At 33.1% G+C, this 22608-nt stretch overlaps 1 pseudogene; it reads left to right on the forward strand.

Annotated features, from left to right (window-relative positions):
• The first annotated feature begins 4038 nt into the window (after window positions 1-4038).
• Window positions 4039-18807, forward strand: LOC130973982 (enhancer of mRNA-decapping protein 4-like; annotated as a pseudogene).
• The last annotated feature ends 3801 nt before the right edge of the window (window positions 18808-22608 follow it).

Below are 22608 nucleotides of genomic sequence, written 5' to 3' on the forward strand. Positions count from 1 at the left end.
AGGTAATTTAAAATGTTGAATATAAATTATTAGAAATAAAAGTTTTTTAGCCATTAAAATTATGCGAAAAAAAAGAGTGATTTAAATATAAATTTTTATATCTACTTTAGATTAAATAAAATTGAGAAATAAATAAATATATAAAAATTTATAAATTTTTATCTTCATTGTTACACATAACAACAACTTAATGATTTTAGTATTATACTTAAATTAATTTAAGTTTAATTATTCTATATATTAAAAAATTAAATAACTTATAGATTTTTTTATTTTTTATTTAATTATTCTATACAAAATTTCTGAATGCTTAAGATCTTAAATTTTTTTTAAAATGATAAAGTATGATTTTACAAGTAAGTATGGAAAATAAATATCTATATAATAGTTATACATCTAGATATCAAATCAAATAAAAAAATATATCTAGATATATAAATCAAACAAAAAAATAATTCTTTTAGCAAATTTTTAACAAATAACTATGAATCAAAGTGATGAACAAAAATAAAAGTTGCCATAATAGTACGGTGGTAATTGATTGCAATTGACAACGGCGGATTTACGGGGCCTAAGGTGGCTATGGTCCCCCCATTTAAAAAAAATTAATACTATTAGTTTATTATTATTATATAATTAATATATATATTATAGATTAAATATATTTTAGTATATTAATACACTAAAAAAATTTACATATTAGTAACTTAATATGTATAAATTATAATGTGTATTATAATATATTAGTAACAATTAATAAATAGGTTAAAAAAATAAAAATTTATAAATATATAAATAATTAAAAAGTTATTAAAAAATATAGGTTTGTATTAATGTAAAAAAGTAACAACTATAAAAAAAAATTATTTTGATTTTTCCTATGACAATAGAAACAATTAAATAGACTTTTATTAAATAATAAAAATTATTAAAACAAGACTTTAAAATAAGATAAAAGATGATTTTTTAGCAGATTATATGATTGTATATGTTGAAGAAGAGAATGCTTCAAAATTTATTTTAAATGATAAATTTATAATTTCAGTTATATGAAATATCATATAACAAATTTAAAAATACAAAAATCTTAAAGTATGTAGTTGAATGTTAATTTCTATATAATATAATTATTAATTTTGATCTATATACTATAAATTATATTTTGTTAATTTTTTATTTTATTATATTTTAATTTATTTTATATTTAATTTGGCCTCCCTTTCATCAAATTTCTAAATCCGCCACTAGCGATTGGGTTAACAGAAGAAAAAACCAAGGAAAGGAAATAAAACAAGGCAATATAATAGTAACAATGAGACAATAATAATTATTATCTATGTAAAAAGAATGAAAAAACGGATATAATCAAAATAATAATTAATAATTTTAAAATAATAATAAAATTAAAAATAATTAAAAATGTTTAATATAAGATTAAAGAAATAATTTTTTTATTTATTAGAATTATGCATAAAGATAAAAAAAGGGTAAAAAACACAAATAAATCAAGGCATGAAAATACTTGCATGAATAAGCCAAAATGAAAATTGCTTCATGAATCAACCAAAGCATATTCTTATGTAATTCGAACTAGCTTGGTTCGAACCACATTTGCACATAATTCGAACCTAATTGGTTCGAACTAGGAAGAGCATAATTCGAACTACATTGGTTCGAATTACACTTTAGAACGCTTTTCCAAGTAATTCGAACCTTGTTGGTTTGAATTATTCACTAGTTTATGCAATTGCTAATTCGAACGGAGCTGGTTCGAATTAGTAGGTTTTTGGCTATATAAGGAGTTTGAATCACCCTAATTCGAAACAAACTCCTTATCCAAAATCTCCCAAATTCCAGAGAAAACGACCCAGATTTGATCCGACAAAGACTCGAACAGAATACTCAGCCGATGGAGGACGATCCGGCAAGGCTGTATCGGTTGGACGGAGTTGCTCATATAGCCGGGGTCATCAACGACGAGGTTAGTGGATAGAACACATTTTTGCGATCAGTTTATCTAAGTTAGTGGTTTTGCATGTGGTTTTAGTGGCGGTTTACGTTACTGGTTTATAGTAGTGGTATTACGAGTGGTTTATTTTAGAGGTTTTGTATGTGATTTTAGTTAGCGGTTTATGTTAGTGGTTTTTTTTGTGGTTTTGTTGATGGTTTATGTTGGCAAATTACTTTTGGTGGTATTGGAAGTGGTTTATGATATGGTTTCATGTGCGGTTTATGATAGTGGATTTGCATGTGGTTTTCGTAAGTGGATTAGGTTCCGGTTTATGTTAGCGGTTTAGGCATGTGGTTTTGTTGGCGGTTCAGTTTAGTAGTTTTTATTAGTGGTTTCGATAAGTGGTTTCTGTTATTAATTATTTTTGTTACTGGTTTTCTACGTGGTTCTAATAATGCGGTCCATGTATTGCCCAGCCACAGAGATGCATCAGGAGCATATGGCGGCAACAGGGCATGCGACTCGATGACTGGTATGTGCCGTACTTGCAGATGGCCGGGTTATACCATCTAGTGAGGCTGAATGATAGATGGTTCCGGTTAGATGAGCCCCTTGTCAGTGCCTTCGTGGAGCGGTGGCGTCTTGAGACGCACACCTTCTATATGCCCTTCAGAGAGTGCACGATCACACTTCAGGACGTGGCGTACCAGTTGGGGTTGGCAGTGGATGGGCGTTATGTCAGCGGTTGCCTTACAGATTTTCATATATATATCGAGGGTGCACGTCCAGCTTGGGTGTGGTTCGAGGAGTTGCTTGGAGTGATTCCTCCTCCGAGCCAGGTTCAGAAGTTTGCAGTAAACTGCACCTGGTTACAGGAGACTTTTGGAGAGTTCCCCGAGGGAGCCAATGAGGAGACTGTGCGGCGCTTTGCACGTGCCTATATCATGATATTGTTGGACACTCAGCTGTTTGCCGACAAGTCCGTCAATCGCATTTACATCAGATGGCTTCCCTACGTAGCTAGGCTTGAGGAGATGGGTTCCTACAGTTGGGAGTTTGCAGCATTGGCATGGTTGTACAAGTGCATGTGCCGCGTGGCAAACAGACATGTGGTGAAGTTAGCGGGCCCACTTCAGCTACTTCAGTCCTGGATCTTCTGGCGCTTTCCTAGGTTTAGGCCTGCTGGGTATGATACGTGCAGCTGGACTTTGGCATCGAGGTACCCTACTCAAACTTTTCTATTTCAAGTTGAAATAGCTAATGTTCATGTACGCTTGTACTGTTTTACAAATCTGTCATACTTTTATTTAGACATAACACCCATGTGCAATGCAGGTGGTCAGGTTACAACCCTTCATATAGCGAGGAGGGTCCTAGAGTGCAGATGTGGAGACTGAAGATAGACATGTTACAGCCCAGGGATGTGAGTATACTTCCGGTTACTTTTATTTAAATAAGTAGACTTTATGATTTTGTAGAAGGAGTTGGCGTGACAGTGTTGTAATTTTTGTGCAGTTTATCTGGATGCCGTATAGCTCCCTCGAGGTACTGCAGGTTGTGCATCCTGAGGCGTTGGAGCCTCGACACATGGCGGTGTGGCGGTCTGTCACGTCACTGATATACTTTGCCGTTATAGAGTGGCATCAGATAGATAGGGTTCTACCACAGTTTGGCGGTGTCCAGCCCCGTCCGCGTCCCGCCCTGAACATCGACTTTCTGATGTCGAAGGACGGGAGAGGCAGTGATCGTTGGTTCCCGTCCGCTTTGCAGCATTGGCATCTTCATTGGGAGAGCCGTGCAGACCACGTCCTCCGGTTCGATGTTGTTGCGGACCCTGGACCGTCGCACACCTTCCTAGATTGGTGGAGTCAGCATGAAAATAGATTATTGTCACCAGAGAGTTATTTGGGGATCTGAGGGCGTTCCTATTCCTGCGAAGGCGTCACAAAGGGGTCCTGGGCGAGTTCCTGACATGGATCGAGTTGATGACGTCCCTGATAGGCGTCGGGTGGAGAGGAGAGCTCGAGTCGGGACACGACAGAGCCAGCATGAGTGGAGGTGGCTAGAGCAGGCTATGGGGGAGACTGATGAGGCAGGTAGGGGTGGTGGTTGAGGATGGGGGCGTAGAGGCAGACGGAGGGCGCCTGTTGCGGGCCACGACGATGGTGATCTTGGTGACGTGGCTGGTAGGGGAGGGGCTGCAGTCGGGGTTGTTAGTCCCCATCATGGCGGGCTTGGTGGAGAGGGGTACGCTATCAGAGATTCCTCTACCCATGGTGAGGCTGGACTTGGGGAGGGGCCGCTCCGAGATTACTTCATTGGTGTTTCCGGTGACGACCACACACTTCAGAAGAGTACATTATGGGTGAGTCCGGGCAGCACGTTTTCAGACTTCCTTGCCGGTGTTGCTCTTGATGCGGATTATGGTGGATCACCCTTCCTCGATGAGATCAGTGCATTCATGTAGGATGATGAGGCTGCCCGTGGGCGGGGTCAGACGACGGGGACACAGGCACCGTTACATGTCGATCTGAATGAGCCTCCCTCCGTGCTTCCTCTAGACCATTTCACTTTGGGTGGTACCCCAGCTTCGGCACATACTGATGGGTCACATTCAGTTGCCGGGCCGTCTTCGTCCCGATCATTACATGTCCAGCGTAGGACGCCTGCACAGCCAGACCCGCAGGACGAGGAGGATGAGATCGAGGATGAGGAGCCGCTTATCCGGAGAGGTCAGAGGACGCGGGTTTCACGTCGTTGCTTCACGGGGTCGCACCTATTTAGATGATTTATGTGCCGTATTGTATGTTACCTATCTTCGTCTATGTATTTTGTTATCAGTGTCACTTCGTAGGCACCTTTACTTTATCAGTTGATGTATATGTGTGTTACTTACTGCTTTATCGTCTATCAGTTAATATGAAAATATATGTACTTTGCGTCTTGATATTATTTAATTTCTGCATCATTTCTTAATTTAATTTGTAGATTTATTTATTCCCGTGTGCATTCAACAGACATTTCGTTTAAAACTCCGCAAATAAAACATATCCATTATTTACGATCCCATGCACAGTACATATCATTCAGGTCTGATCCTCAATAATTCGAACCATCTTGGTTCGAAATAAAATTAGTAAAATTTGAACCTACTTGGTTCGAATTACGTTTGATTACGTGCATGGAGGTTGGGTTCGAATTACTTGATGAGTGTAATTCGAACTCTCTTAGTTCGAATTATAAACTTAGAGTTCGAACCATATTGGTTTGAATTATGAACAAACTAAAATCGAACTAATTTAGTTCAAATTATATATAAATATCATTTTGGTTGATTAATGAAGCAATTTTTGCATTGGCTGATTCATGTAAATTCTGCCTTCCCTAGGCTTATTTCTGTTTTTTGCCATAAAAAAATATTTTGAATATAAATTTTTTAATTTATTTTAAATTAAATAAGATTGAGAAAATAAATAAATTTAATATATGAATAACTAATTTGTAAACAATGTTAGTAAATTTTTATCTTAATTTTATTATACATAATAATAATATAATTTTTGTTGTACTTTTCTCAATTTAAATTTAATTATTTTATATTTTTTACATATATTAAATAATTTAAAATATTTTATTTTTAATCATTGATATTAAATTTATAATTTTAAAAATAAAAATGTAAAAAAATTTTTTAACTCAATAAAAAAGTGGCTGAAAAAATTAAATTAAAAATATTATAAATTAATAGATGACATTCAAAGTTTTTAAAGAAATACAATAGAAGTATTATCATTTTGAAAATACTCTTTCTATATTTAAGTATAATTGAGAATACAAATCTACTCTATCGAATATTTCACCTCATATATTATCTAGGATTTTAAACTATAACAATTTTATATTACCTCTTTATTGTGTGCTTTTATAATTTAATATTTTAAAGATTTTTTATAGTAATTTTAATTTTAACAAAATATGATATAAATAAGATCACGTTAATATTAAAATAAAAAAATACTTATCAAATAAATTTGAAAAATATATAATATATTAACAAAAAAAATAAAATTAATTTTTTAAAAATAATAGAAAAGCAGCTGAACAGGTACGCTAGTACCTGTTGAGCCGCTAGTAATATTAAATTATTTATTGTTTTGTATGAATGTTGAGGTTATCTAGATTCTAGAGTGTATTGGAAGTTAGTAGAGCATTAGTGAGTTATAGTGGTTATTCTTTGTTTACAAAAATAAAGATAAGATATTAAAATATAGATATAAAAATATAAAATTGTATATGTTTAATAGATAAAATATAAATAAAAATATTATATTATAAGATATTAAATTAGTATATTTTGTATTTTTTTATAATTTTTTAATAAGACACAGAATTACTAAATGAAAAGATAATTTATTTTTTATTTTTTATTTATTATTATTATTATTATTAAAATTTTATAATTATAGTTTTTATTATTTTATTTTTTATTCTAAATTTTGTATGAAGGAAAAAATAAAGTAAATCAGATTTTTTATTATTTGTTTTATCTTATATTCGGTTTATCACTAAAGAAAATACAAAATTATTATTTTTTGTATCTTTTTTCTTGTGTCATCTTTTCAGTATCTTGTCTTGTTCTATTTTTAAAATCAAACACAATCTTAAAGTCTTTTAGATATTAATCATCATTTCTTTAATTTGTATATGCTGGTATAAAAAATGGATTTTTTCGATTATCAGTAGTTTCGACCATAAAAATAGTGTTTCGACTACAAAAATAGAGATAGGCAAGTCAAAGTTGAAGAAAGATGGTACAAAGAGCATCAAAGTCGAAAGGGTAGTTATTTCTTTTCTTTGATCATCAAGACTTGCTGGTGGACTTTCAAGCTGAGTTGAGGACATGAGTAGAGGAACAAGTTGAAGAAACGTGGGACTTTAACCAAAGAAGACATGAATGTCAAAATTTATGGGTCAAGTTTCTTTATAGTCAAATAAAACAATGTTATGACTGAGAAAAAGGAATAAGACAGTAGACAAACATGCTCCATGACAAGTTTATTTTTGTGATCTATAAATAGTAGAAATTCAGACTTCAATCAAGAACACTAGATAATTACATAATCTCATCAAATTTCCAGTCTCCACGATATAACGGATGAACATAGAGTGCAAGTAGTGTATGTGAGTGTTAGAAGTCGATTTTTTACTTGTTTGTTTTACTTTATTTGGTTCAGTTTCATTTAATTTTGAATTTTGTTATTGCTTTGTTTGTGCTTTCATGATCGTCTTTTTTCATTTTATTATTTATTTCTTTGTCTTTTATTATAAAGTTTATCACTAGCAATCTCGACATAGATTATCTTAACACTAATTAAGTAATTTTCAAGTTGAACTTACTTTTTTTCAGAAAAATCATATCTGCTTTTTAATACTTAAAATTTTGATACAAACTCATTTCAATAACACCTGTCAAAGTCGACCAAAAAATAAATGAAATAATATATATTTAAGAAACAATGGTAATTTAGTTAATAATACACTTCTAATCATTCAGTAATTGAAAATACTATACTAACTCCATTTCTTGTAATTTATTTCCCTCTAGCTAGTTCTTATTTTCATCTTTTTTCAAGGAGGATGACAACCTTGTCTAATTTGTTTGTGAACAATACATATATTAATTATAATCATAAGTTATGCTATTTCAAATTAAATGACTTATATAATAGTTATCTTATTTATTGTTATAAATGTTAAATTAAATAAGAGCTCGTTTGGAAAGTAGCAGAAACTACTTTTTCTGACTTTTGAATTATGAAAAGTTACACTACGCGTGTTTGGCACTATTTTAAAAAGAACTTTTAACTTTTCTAAAAGTTAATTTATAACTTTTTGAAGAAGTAGAAATATATGACTTATCCTCCTCGATAAGTCATTCTATCATTTCCGTAAAACAAAATAACTTCAAAACAAAAAAATACTTTTATTCTTGGCTCTGTACAAAAATACTTGAAATACTGGTTCCCACCACCATTTTCACCCAAGGTTCCATATGCTAGAAATATTGGCATTCCACCATCATTTTCACGTAATGATTTATCTATTGAAAATATTGACCCTCCACCGCCATTTTAAAATAATATTCCATCTGAACCACCTATTGCATATATTCCTTCCAGTTTTTTTTATCATTTTACCACTATATTTTTATTATTAAATTTGTATTTAACATTATGTGTGGTATAAAATCTCAGTTTTAATTTATTTTTTTCCCTGTGATTTTATTTTTATATAGCTACTATTATTTTTATAGTTAGTTATAGCAAGTTCTTAACCCCAATAAAAGAGGAGAAAATTCTAATAGAAGTAAAAAAAGTAAAAATCAAGTCACCAAAAAAAAGTAAAAATCAGCAACAAAATATATATTGACACACATTTCACATTTATTTTTTATTTTTATCTATCATATCATACACAATCAAATAGAAAACACTAACTACATAATAATTTCTTTGGCATTGCCATCAAGATTATTGTGAATTAAAATTTTATTACTATTTACCACATATAAGAACACCATTATGGGTGAAGATGAAGTAGAAAAACTAGTTTCTACCTAAAAAATAGAACTAATAAGAGAGCAAATAAAAAATTAATTGCCTAAACAATTGTAATCTTAGTGATTAGGTTATAGAAAATCAACATTCAATATTGAAAAGTATTTGTTATCATCGTTGTTTTAATATCCTTTTTTTGGAAAAAAATTGTATTTTTTGAGTTAGAGTAAAGGACAAATAGGTCCCTGACATTTTTTTGTAGACATTTTCGTCTCCAAAGATTGGAAAATACATTCAAGTCCCTGACCCTTCCAAAACGCAGACAAATTTACCCCTCCGTTGAAGTGACTCCGTTGGACTCAACGAAAAACACTAACGTGGCTCCCGTGGCACTGACCTGGCCGTTGCGGGAGCACACGTGGCGTGTAACTTTTTAAAACAGGACATATTAGTCATCTCACACCAAAACGTATAGCTTTTCAAAACAGGACATATTAGTCCTCCCACCCCAAAATAACGTCGTTTCACCAAAATCCTCAATCTTTCACATTTATGAGCCAGCTTTGTTTTTGCCTCATTAGCTTCTTTCTCCAATCCAACAAGCCGAGTCCTATACTCCTCAGCCGTCTCTGCTTCAACTTTGGTAATTTGTATCTCTTTTTCCGCAGTTTTGCTCTTTTCTGCTTCTACTGCCTTCAAAGCTTCATCTGCTTTCTTTCTCTCCTTCTCCGAATTTTTCTTCTCCTTATCCGCCTTTTTTTTTCTCTGCCTCCAGGAGCTCCTTCAACCTACTGATTTTCTTTTTCGTATCGGCTATACAAGCTTAAAAATCCTCTATGCTCTCATTTCCATTCTTAGCATCACCACCAGGTTTATGTCAAATCGCATCAATTTCAGACCTCAAGCTACATATTTTATTCTCTAAAGATACTCTAGCATTACATTTTTAAGCTTATCCTCAGCGTCTGCTCTGGCTCGCGTCCATTTTTCTTCACATTCTACAGAAAATACAACATTACAATGTTCACTAATTACAACTTAATCCAATCTGTTTAGTGAATCCACTCGCAGAAATACCGCTACATATGCATAAAATTCTTATTCAGATTCACTACTCACATCCCAAAGAAAAAGGCACAAAAATAAAAAATGAAAATAAATAAATAAATAACCTTGGTTGAGCTTCATATTTTGAGCTTGAACTTCATTGATTTTGGTTTCTGGAAGCTTCACAGCTTGGCGAAGGTGCGTTTCGTGATTCTTGAAGCTTCGAACATTTCTTCTTCCACTGCCACAGAGAAGAAAAATAACTAAATAAATAAAGAACTCGGCTTTGAATGACAAATAAAGAGAAAAAGAGAAAAAGAGAGGGTTTTACTGCTTCACAGTGGGAGGCTGGGAGCAAGCAGTGGCGAAAACAGGTTCGAATGGGTGATTTGTAGAGAGAGTCATTGGCGGCAAAAAGGGAATGGAAAAATGTGAGATTCTTCAATCACTGGCATAAGAATCGAACGGTAATTAGAGACACATAGTGGCGGTGCAATCAAGTAATCATTTTACGCCATTAAAACCCTAAAACCCCATAGCAGAGATTCTACACCACCGTTTTCTTCATCCTTGGGGTAAGCGAGGGAGTGGAGAGGGAGGGGAGTAGAGTGTGTTAGGGTAAGCGAGGGAGTGGAGAGGGAGGGGGATGGGGCAAGGAGAGGAGGGGCAGCGTAGGTGGTGGTGGAAGAGGGAGTCAGGGGGCAGGAGGTGATTGGGGTTGGAGGTGGCTAAGGACAACGTAGGGCTCATAAATGTGAAAGATTGGGGATTTGGGTGAAACGGCATCGTTTTGGGGTGGGAGGACTAATATGTTCTGTTTTGAAAAGTTACACGTTTTGGTGTGAGAGGACTAATATATCCTGTTTTAAAAAGTTACATGCCACGTGTGCTCCCGTAACGGCTAGGTCAGTGCCACGGAGCCACGTCAGCGTTTTCCGTTGAGTCCAACGGAGTCACTTCAATGGACGGGTAAATTTGTCCGCATTTTGGATGGGTTAGGGACATAAATGTATTTTCCAATCCTTGGGGACGAAAATATCCGCGAAAAAAAAAGTCAGGGACCTATTTGTCCTTTACTCTTTGAGTTATTTATCCAAACGCTACAACTTTAAAATAAGTACTTCTATAACTAAAAAATCAAACACAAAATAATTTATTTATTAGCTGTTATTAATAAAAGTCCTTATATTTTAAGCCTATGATGCACGGACACTGACACGGACACGGGACACAGGACATGCCGACACGCGAATTTTAAAATTTTATATGACACGGGGACTCGCATACATATAAAGTATAAAGTATTTTTTAGATAAATCGTAATGATATTTTGATATTTTATACATATTAAAATATAAATTAAATTTTTTAACTATTTTTAATTTCTTATTTTAATTATAACAAGTATTTAAAATATTTTTTTGTTTTAATAAATAATATATAATATATCTAAATTTATTTTAAGAATATATGTTAAGAATAAGATTGGACGTGGACACTTTTACGTGTGTCCAGGCGTGTCCGGAAAAAAATTTGTATTTTTTATTAAGACACGGTTGGACACAGCAGACACGCGTGTCGGACAAGTGTCGGTGAGTGTCGTGTCCGAAATGTGTCCGACACGCGGACACGACAACTCAGCGAAGTGTCCGTGCTTCATAGCTTTAAACTCTTTTTACAAAAAAATTTATTTAAGTTATTTATCCAAACTAAGCCCAAGTCTTGGAATTAAATAAGAATAAAATCATATATTATCTTTTGTTTTTTAGATAATTATCTTTTGGAATTTAGATATATTATCTTTTGGATTTTGGATACTAATTTATTTGGGTTTTAGGATTTAATGGGTGTTATGCTCAAATATAAATAGTGACTTTGGGGTTTCGATCCCCAATATATCAAAATCGCCTTTGTTGTTCTTTCTCTGTTAAAAGAGTCACCCTAAACACAGAAGGTTTTGGTTGAGGAAGATCGAAAGAACATAAAACTGAGACAATTTTTCAGTTTAATCCTCTTCACCAACCACGACCAACAACAACAACAACGCAACCGCCACCGCAACTGCCTCAACAATCTTTTCAACTTCTTTCCGCTGCGGCTTCCGCCCCTATCTCCTCAATGGGGATGTTATCTGCCGCGAACGCTGCGGCAGCTGCGCTGAATCGCGTGGCGAGCAGTAAGGTGCCTAGAGGGAGGCGCCTGGCGGGGGACCATGTGGTGTATGACGTGGACGTGAGGCTTCCCGGGGAAGTGCAGCCACAGCTTGAGGTGGCGGCGATAACAAAATATGGTTCGGATCCTAACTTGGTTCTTGGAAGGCAAATAGCTGTTAACAAGTCTTACATTTGCTATGGGTTGAAGCAAGGGAACATTAGAGTGCTTAATATTCACACAGCTGTTAGGTCCCTTCTCAAAGGCTACAATCAGGTTCGTTTCCTCTTTTGGTTACTCTTGTGCTTGTAATGCATTTGTTTTTATGTATATTTAAGAATGTAACATCATGTTGGGAAATAAGAGCAAGAAAGGTGGAGGAGAATCTTGAATTAAGGTGAATTTTAGAAATGTGTTGGGTTGTTTATGAGATAGTGAAGTTCTGTTGTTGATTTGGTATGTAAGAAAATTTAGTTATTTTTTAATGCAAAACATAAGTTAGTTCCATGTTATCTCACAAATGACAGGTTTGGTTCTTTTTGTTTTCTCTTTTGATGCTTGACTGGTTTTCCAATGAAAGATTATAAAATAAAGCAAAAATAAGCCATTTTGAACCTGGAATCGTTACATAGGCAACCAGGACATGGTTGTATCTTATATGGTTGATTATTGCTAGTTAATGAGGTGAAATAGGCAAATGTTGATTTGATGTATCTTATATCATGCACTTTTGCAAAAAATTAGCTTATGATTGTTTGATACAAGACAGTTTAATAATGTCTGAGTTTGGGTTATCTATTGAACTCAATGTTGGAAGTTGCTAGGCGAGTTGTAAATGTTTGATAGTTAATGGGTTTTTTCATAAATGTATCATAATTTATTAAATATGAATATTATTTGCTTGATTGACTCATGACTCACCTTTGAAATGGTACCATTGGAAAAGAGATTGGCACTAGAATAATCTAAAATATTTCCTTTATAACATTTGAGGGTCATATGGGATAGAGAGGATTAGACGCTTAACATATATTTGTTATAAAGCTCATGATCTTTATAGAGTACTATCCCTCTTGGACATGTTTGAGAGAATGGAATGCTATGCTTTATATATAAATCTTTTGTATTGTTTTTGTCTTGCTCTTGTAGAGGAACTCTTATTCTTTTTCTTGTATTATCCTTCCCCTCATCTTAACGAAATTCTCCTCTTATAAAAAAAAAAAAGTTGAGGATTTATGCCTTAGTTAGTGTTTATTTTTAGAGATAGGACATAAATAGAGACAATGGAACAAAGACATTAAAAATTATTCTTTATATATTGTGTTTGGATTCGATGTACAAGACAATAATATAATATCCAGTATTATGTTTGGATACACACAAAATTAAAATATTTTATGAAATGACTAAAATAATCATATAATTTCAAATTTTCTGGTACAAATTAATTTACTAAAGAATAAGAATACATAGGAGTACAGACAATAAAAACTTAAAAAAAATGTTTGAAAGGACCAAAAATTTTATTAAAAAATTATATAATAGTATTTATATTAAAATAAAATTTATAAATATAATTATTTTATTTTTAAATTTATTATTAATATGTAGGAATACATATGGTTAATATTAACAAAAAATAAATATTAATAATAAATTTCGTTTAGGATAATAAGCCAAATTAATTTTAAATACAAAATTAGTTTTAAAAAAAATCCGTTTTTACACAAAAAAATAATTATTGTACATAAAAATCTATTTTTATTTAGAAAACCAAATTTTTCTCATCTAAAAACTGATTTTTTTTCAAAAAATTGATTTTTCTTCAAATTATATAAAATCAATTACAATTTATAAATTATTTTTTAGTATTTTAAAAGATCAATTTTACTTTTATCATATTTATCTTTTAAAAGTCTCAAAGACTAACTATTTTTGTTATTATTTTTATTATAAATTAAATAATATAATATAAGGTTAAAATGATATTGAAGTAAGAATGACAAAAAAAATTATCCAGTCTAACAAAAATTTTTTCAAAAAAAAAAAAGAGTACCTGAAAAAAAGAAAAAAAGAAGAACGTAGAAATAGAGAAAAAACATAAAAAAAAGTACTTAAAAAAATATAAATTAAAAAAAAATAAGAAAGGACAACGGTGAAATAATAAAAAATATCTATAGACCAAAAAAGGCAGGAAAAAGATCATATTTGCTGCGGCTTGACTTGCAACTTGTATTGTAGTGCTATACATCTGTATTAGGTTGATGCCCTTGAAATGATGATAGTCCATCTTTCACTTATTTGTTTCTTCTTTTTCTAATCAGAGGGTCACAGACTTGGCTTTCTTTGCTGAAGATGTTCATCTCCTGGCTAGGTAGTATCTGTTACCTGAAATAATTGAATGACCTAGTTTTCTTGTCAACGGTTTATGTTAACATGCTTTTCCTACAGTGTTGGAACAGATGGCCGTGTCTTTGTATGGAAGATCTCTGAAGGTCCTGATGATGAAGATAAGCCTCAAATTACTGCCAATATTGTTATCGCTATCCAAATGGTGGGAGAGGAGAAAGTTGAAAATCCTCGAATCTGCTGGCACTGCCACAAACAAGTAAATACTCCATATCCTGCTTCATAGTTCTCTTCCTCGAAGCTTGAAGAAGTGATGATTGAACCTTATTCCTTCCATTCCTGTCATATTAATTCATGCCTTTTCTTATAGGAAATTTTGATAATTGGTATGGGAAGACATGTTCTAAGAATTGACACCACAAAAGTTGGAAATGGTGAGGCCTTTGTGACAGAGGACACTCTGAGGTGTCCTCTTGACAAGCTCATAGATGGTGTTCAGCTGGTGGGCACTCATGATGGAGAGGTGACTGATTTGTCAATGTGCCAATGGATGAGAAATCGTCTGGTATCTGCATCACATGATGGCACGGTTTGTATTTTCTTTCCTTAAGTAACTACTATGTGTTGTTTCTTTCAGTTCTATTTCTTTCTCTTTGTGATTTTCTAATTTTTTATGTTTGTGTTGAGGAACATATATACATAACGAGATACTTTTGCATAGATGACTAAACAATTGAGTGCACCATCCTCATTATTCCTATGTCCTACTCAGTTTATATTTTTGTTGAGTCTGTAGTATGTCTTAGTTTTATTTTTTGGCAATTGTCAAATACTACAGATAAAGATCTGGGAAGATCGCAAGCAGCCACTTGCGGTGATGAGACCACATGATGGGCATCCTGTTTTTTCTGCTACATTTTTCACTGCTTCCCACCGACCTGATCATATTGTTCTTATAACTGGTGTAAGTTCTTTCATTAAGTTTTTTAACATGTTGATTAGCTATTGCTGATTTTGCTATGTCCAGAAGTATGCGATATGCAATTTTATTGAAAAATATATAGTTTCATTCAGGGTAACCTTCATATTATTTTGTCTAAAAGCATATAAAGTTTACTTACATTGTGGTTGTGATTTTTATTATACATTTCTAATCTACTTATATTTATATTATGTGGTTTTATTTGAACTGTTTGTAGGGACCTCAAAATCGGGAAGTTAAGCTTTGGGTCTCAGCAAGTGAAGAAGGTTGGCTACTTCCAAGTGATGCTGAATCATGGAAATGCACGCAGACATTGGAGTTGAAGAGTTCAGCTCAACCATCTGTTAAGGACTCATTCTTTAACCAAGTTGCAGCACTGTCTCATGCAGGTCTGCTTTTACTTGCAAATGCTCAGAGGAATGCTATATATGCTGTACACTTAGAATATGGTTCTAATCCTGAATCAACACGCATGGATTATATAGCTGAGTTTACTGTGACCATGCCGATTCTGAGTTTTACTGGCACAAGTGATATATTACCTCATGGTGAACATATTGTTCAGGTTTATTGTGTTCAAACACAGGCCATTCAGCAGTATGCTTTGGATTTAGCCCAATGCCTGCCACCACCATTTGAAAATGTGGGACTAGAGAAGCCAGATTCCTCTGTTTCCCGAGATGCTGATGGATTCAGTACTGTGGATTCATCTGGTGTTAGAGCATCTGAAATGTCGTCAGCCAGTTCTGCTCCCAAAACAATGTCACAAGGTGGTAGCACTGAGAGTGCACTTGCTGGAAGATACCCTTTAAGCTCTGGCTATATTGAGGGACCTACTTCGGCTCCATCCAGTAGTGATGCTGATATTGTTTGTGTTCCATCTCCGCATCTTCCTTTGAGCACAAGGTTGTCTAGGAAACTGTCTGATTTCAGGAGTTCACAATCTAATTTGGGTGACCATGTTGGGGACCAATCCATTAATGATTATTCAGTTGACAGACAAATGCCTACTATTCATAGGAACTTGTCTGATGCACCACTGATGAATAATGATTTGAAGAATGATGAGAAAGTCAAACAGGATAATATTTCAAGCGTACTTAATCCCTCTGTTATGTTTAAGCAACCAACTCACCTGGTTACTCCTTCTGAAATCATTAAGGCCGGTTCTCCCCCTGAGACAAATATAATTGATAGAAATAATGAAGGAGATACAAAGATCCCAGATGTGGTTGATTTGGGTAATGCTGAAGTAGAAGTGAAGGTGGTCGGTGAGGCTACACCTGATCAAAGTGATGAGTATAATCATCAGGGATCACAACAAAACCTACTTTCTGATGTTAAAGAAAAATACTTTTTCTCTCAGGCTTCAGATCTTGGTATTGAGATGACGCGAGAATGCTGTGCAATATCAGGGGGAACTTATATTACAGGGGAACCAGGGCAAGTTGATCTCAATTTAGGGGAATCACTTTCCCAAACTTCTAATGCTGGTGAGGATGGACTGCAAGACTCGACAAAAGATGTGCACGAAAAAATTTCTAACTCATCTGCATCCATGACAGTACCACCTTCACCTGCACCTAACACAAAAGGGAAGAGACAGAAGGGCAAAAATTCTCAAGCATCTGGTCCATCTTCCCCATCTCCAAGTGCATGCAATTCAGTTGATTTGTCAAATGAACTAGGTGGAAGTTCAAACCTCCCATCTGCTGAAAATGCATTTCATCAAATTCTAGCAATGCAAGAATCAATTAATCAGGTATCGTTCAGGAGTTTTGTGCTGGTCACATGAATAACTAATACTGTATTATATTCAATGTATTAATATGTGGAGGTTGTAATGCATTTTGTATATTTTTAGGAAAAAGCCTCGTGATGCCAAGATTTTGTAGTACATGTTCATTGAAAAGTGACCATCAATTAAAGCTTATATTTCCATATATTAGGAGCTTAAGGGCATGTAGGATGTATATGTTTGTACACCTATTGAATTTTAACCAAGTCAATATAGGATAAGCCAAGAAATTGTATTTTACAGGATTGTACTTAGTATATTTTGGTAGTTTTACTTGCTGAAGATTTTTTTCTCCTTGCTTGGCAGTTATTGACTATGCAAAAAGAGATGCAGATGCAAATGACAATGATGGTTACAGTTCCAGTTACAAAAGAAGGTAGAAGGCTTGAGGCAGCCCTGGGGAGAACTATGGAAAAAGCTGTCAAGGCCAATATGGATGCTTTGTGGGCTCGAATTCAAGAGGAGAATGCAAAAAATGAAAAGTTGTTACGAGATCGTATTCAGCATGTTACAGGTTTGATTAGTAACTTTATGAATAAGGATCTACCAGCAATATTGGAGAAAATACTAAAGAAGGAAATAGCTTCAGTGGGTCCAGCTGCAGTCCATGCAATGACCCCCACTATTGAGAAAATAATATCTTCAGCCATTGTAGAGTCTTTCCAGGTTAGTGAATTGTTTATATATATATATCTTGGGTGTTAGATTGAACTCAATGAAGTTGTATTGTGGATCTAATAGACACTTTTTACCAGAGAGGAGGTGATAAGGCAGTAAATCACTTGATAAATCAGTCAATGCAAAACTTGAAGCCACTGTTGCCAGGCAAATTCAAGCACAGTTTCAGATGACTGGAAAACAAGTGCTTCTGGTGCCTCACTTGCTTTCACTTGAACTATGTTGTATATTCATTCAATCTGGGTCAATCTGGCATTTTTCTTTGTAAAAAAAATTTCATCATGTTCACCATTGTAAAATAATTTCTTCTGTAGGATGCACTCAAATCCAGTTTTGAAATATCAGTGGTTCCCGCATTTGAGAAATCATGCAAAGCAATGTTTGACCAAGTTGATTCTACATTTCAAAAGGGCATGGTTGAACATTCAACTGCAGTGCAACAACGCCTTGAATCTGGGCACACTTCACTGGCAATGACTCTAAGGGTAAGTGTACTCATTGATATTCTCTTGTTCCTTTGGTCTTCTATAGCAACATTCTCGTTTGCATTTGGGACGAAATTGTGTTGCTACTCTCTTAAAAGGAAAAAAGTTCAGGTTCAGCAGTATTCAAGAAAGTTATTGATATAGAGTTGAAGAATCTAGGATCAGTGAGATTAATGGTATGAGAAAACAGAGTTAACTTGGATCACTAAACATTTTGATATTTTTAAAATAAAGAGCATGTTTGTTCAAAGAGATCTAGAGTTGACCTTCTTTGCATAAATGCATTCTGTCTATACCTGTGATTTCCCGAAAAAGTTAAATTACTTTTAAGTGGAATTGTATCGGCTCCTGTTTGGATGTGTCATGCTTAGGAGAGGATCTGAATCCCGAAAATTTACAGATATGCCATATTTTACTCTTAATTTAGCTTTGCCCACTCTCTTTGTATCCCAGTGTTGATATTCCCTGTTATGCAATTTGCAGGAATCCATTAATTCAGCTTCATCAGTTATTCAAACTTTGAGTAGAGAAGTGCTAGAGGGCCAGAGAAAGCTAATGGCATATGCGACTGCAGGAGCTAACTCCGGCACACTAAATCCTTTGCCCATTCAGCTGAACAATGGACCTCTGCTTCGTGAAAAGGTGGGTAAAAGTCCTATTAACTTGCAGGACGATTGCCTTTCATATTTGAGTTTGCACCGTAATAATTTCTTACAATTTGTGTCGCATATAAGGTTGAACAAGAGCTAGCAAGGTTGATAGCTGAACGGAAGTTTGAGGAAGCTTTCACCGGGGCTCTACATTTGTGATTGATACCAGGTATGAATTAGAAGGGGCATATTATCTTAGTTGACTAGTTGAAGGGGCATCAGAATCATCAGAGTCACCTTAAACCTTTAATTCTACACTGATGCTCAATCTACATTGGAATTGGTCGTTTGAATATCTTGTCACGAAGTTGTTTTATCGGACCTTATTTTCTAAATTTTTAGCCTTAAACTAAAGTTCCTTTCTGTTGACGTCGGAGATTAAAATATTGAGCATTAACAGTACCACACCATTTCTGCGAAGCAGGTTGATTTACATGGACTTTTGTCAATGGTTTCCTCTTCCTTTGACCCAAGGAGTAGTGCTTTCACTTCTGCAGCAACTGGCATGTGATATTAACAATGATACCTCACGAAAGATTGCATGGATGATGGATGTGGCTGCTGCCATTAATCCCTCAGACCCCATGATTGCGATGCATGTGCGACCCATATTTGAGCAAGTTTATCAGATGCTGAATCATCAACGTAGCTTGCCTACAATGACTGGACCTGATCTTTCAAGCATCCGTCTTTTATTGCATGTCATCTCTATGCTCATGACATTTTCCTCATTTCTGGAAGTGTGCATTTTTTTGAACTTTCAGATATTATGCAATTTGTACAAAGCTCAGTGAGTTTCATTAAAGGATCCATATTGGTAGGTAGTTGACTGTGAATCAAGGTAGTTGAAGAGGTGATTCTTCTATCAATTTCTGCAGCAACGAAATTGTTTTTGGGCTCAAAATATTCTGGTTATTTTCGTCCTCCCAACATAGTAAATATAGAGGAGTGTATACTATATGTACTCAGTCCTGTACCTTTGTTATTAACTCATCAATGATCTGACAGACAAGGGTAGTTTAATCCTCCTTTTAGGATTTGTTTTGAAGCATCCATGAATAATTAATTACATAAAGACGCGAGTTTCTTCTTTTATAAAAGAATTCTGATATTTTTTGCTATTAGATAGAGAAGCATCATTATTATATATATAATACAAGCACCTTGTTGAGCATAGTGTCTCCATCAAATTGCCTATTTAGATATAGATATATATTTTATGATACAAAAATTAAAAAAATTAACTATAATCTATGGTTAACGCCTTAAGAGTTGTGTTAAGTTTTACAGTTCGAAAGCACCAAGTTCATTATCCATAATAGCCATTTCGAAATTATTAGTATAGTAGATATATGTATAAATGATAAATCTATAAAATAGTCATAGTTATATAAAAATAAACTAAGAAAACAAAAGCAAAATGATGGTTATAAAATTCAATCTTTATTAGCATACAGCTAAAAAAATGGCAATACACTAAAGATTACTCCTTTATCAGGCCAAAATCGGGTATGAACCAGCACCTGTGATGTTGTGTATTCGTCATCATTAAAAGGTTAACTCTCCATGTAGAAAGTAGTGAGATTTTCCAATTAGGGGGTTCATTAGTCACATTGTAAGTACCTTTTCCAATGTAAAAATGTTCGGAACATGATCGTGTCACGAATTTTACATGAAGAGTAATTTATGTATCCTTTAGATTTTGGAGAGCCCACGGAGATATAGGATTCTAAACAGTAGATTAAAATGTTATTTTTTACAATTGTACGTTTTATCTTGTAGTTCACGCAAAGACTGAAATGTTCTATCAAGGTTTAGGGACATGTCCTAAGCTTCTAACAGCTCTTATTTGTAACGGAAAAAAAAGAGGCCATATTTGGTTTGAATTTTTATCTAAACATAAAAATATACACCATCATTCAAGCCCTAAATTTATTTAGGAAAGCAATCAAGGTATATTCTTTATATTATACAGCCACCAATTTTTGTCAATATAAGTGTTTAAAAGTTCAAATGTAGGTCTTAAACTCTTCTTGCATCTATTATGAATGATTAAATGAGAATTAACGATATACACTTTAGAGGGACCTATTAAAATCAAGTCGAAGATAAAAAAAAAAAATTTAGGAAATCAACTCTATATCCAACTAAGTAGCCAACTTTTTAAAAAATCATGATTTTAAAATTTAAAAAATTAATTTTATGTTAAAAAATATGAAAATTTAAAAAATTCATCTTAAAATTGAGCATCCTCTCATGTTTTTTTAACATAAAACTAGCTTTTAAAATTTTAAAATCAGATCTTTCAAAAAATTGGTTGATTGCATAAAGAAATAGTTCCTTACTTTATGATTTATCCCTGGTTTTATCGGGTATAGTTTTTTGTTTTTAAGTTATCAAAATTATTTTAGACATCATATAACTAAAAATCTCATGTTTCTTGAGAAGTTTTCAGCTGCTGATTAAATTAGACAAACATAAAATCTATCAACAAAGATATCAATGTTGTAGCCGGAGCAGTGGAGGCTCACTCAACTCCATCCAAAAAAATTTATGAATTAGAATCATATAGCGGGGAGTGAAAAAAGCCCATCAAATAATTCATTATTTTAATTTTTTAATTTGGTGTAAAATTTCCATTTTTTTTTGGGTGACTGTAAAATTTCTTTTTGTGCTTCAGGTTCGTTTGTACCATTTTGTTGGTTTATGCAAAACAGCAGCAGATATGACGCACAGGAGAAGAAAAAAGAAGCAAGCCAAAATTGGCAAAACAATATTTATATTCCATTTTTTCTTTTTAACTTTTTACAACGTTAGTTACATGACTTACATCCATTACGACCACCATCACTCTCTCAAAGCAAACGAACACCTTCTCAACACCGTTGTTTGTTGACATCTCTTTTCACTGTCAAATTTAATATTTTAATTTAAGATTATTTGATTATCATTTTTATTAAAGCTAAAAAACCACTATAATTAGTCTATAAAATATTAAAATTCAACAGTAAATTATTTGAGCAGTACGTAATATATACTATTCTAAATCTAAATTTCAGTATCATCTATTGATGTTCGTAAAAACTAAAAAGATTACGTAAAATTATTATAACAAGCATAATATAATTAATATATTAAAATAATTTCATCCTTATTATTCTATTTCACAATAATTGTATATTTTTTAATATATCTATACACACTATTAGTATTTTAAAATATATCTATACACACTATTAGTATCTAAGATAGCATTCTTGGTTATTGGTAAAACATAATATTTATAATTAATTCTATGAATTTTTTAATAGTCAACTTATCATAGACCCTTTTATTTTGTTTCTCCAAATGTAGAATTCATTTATTTGAACATTAATTTTGAAATACAATAGAGAATCACTAAGGACCAACAACAATATATAATAATGAAATTCCCAAACAAAACTAGTGAAAAACAAATAAAGAGAAGATTCTGTTGAAAAACTAAAAATAAGAATACCGTAGCTTGATTCATGATTTATTAATTTACAATAGTTTAAAGTGATTGATAGTTACAATGGAAGTGTCATTGACTATTTGTATAGAAAAGGTGGCACATCATTTCAATAATTCTTTCAAAAATTAATCTTATACTTCTGGTAGTTACAAATAGTGCAGCTCCTCAAATCCGTATATAATTGTAGGAAAAGTAATAATTGCATGAGCAACTCACAAATAATCAACGGTTTAATACATTTGAGTTTGATACCCACCCCCAAAATGGATAAGGAGTTTGAAATTAAGTAAAGAAAAGTATATGTAACTAATCAATCAAAAAGTAAATAATTTAACTAATTTATAATTATATTTAATTAATTTTTATTTGTTTTTAATTTATAATATTTGATATTAATTATTTCTCACCTCAAATTAAAATTTTAAATGATAAGTTGGAGAATTAGGGGTGAGAATTACGAAAAT

The sequence above is a fragment of the Arachis stenosperma genome, chromosome 1, assembly GCF_014773155.1.
Source record: "Arachis stenosperma cultivar V10309 chromosome 1, arast.V10309.gnm1.PFL2, whole genome shotgun sequence".
NCBI lineage: Eukaryota > Viridiplantae > Streptophyta > Magnoliopsida > Fabales > Fabaceae > Arachis > Arachis stenosperma.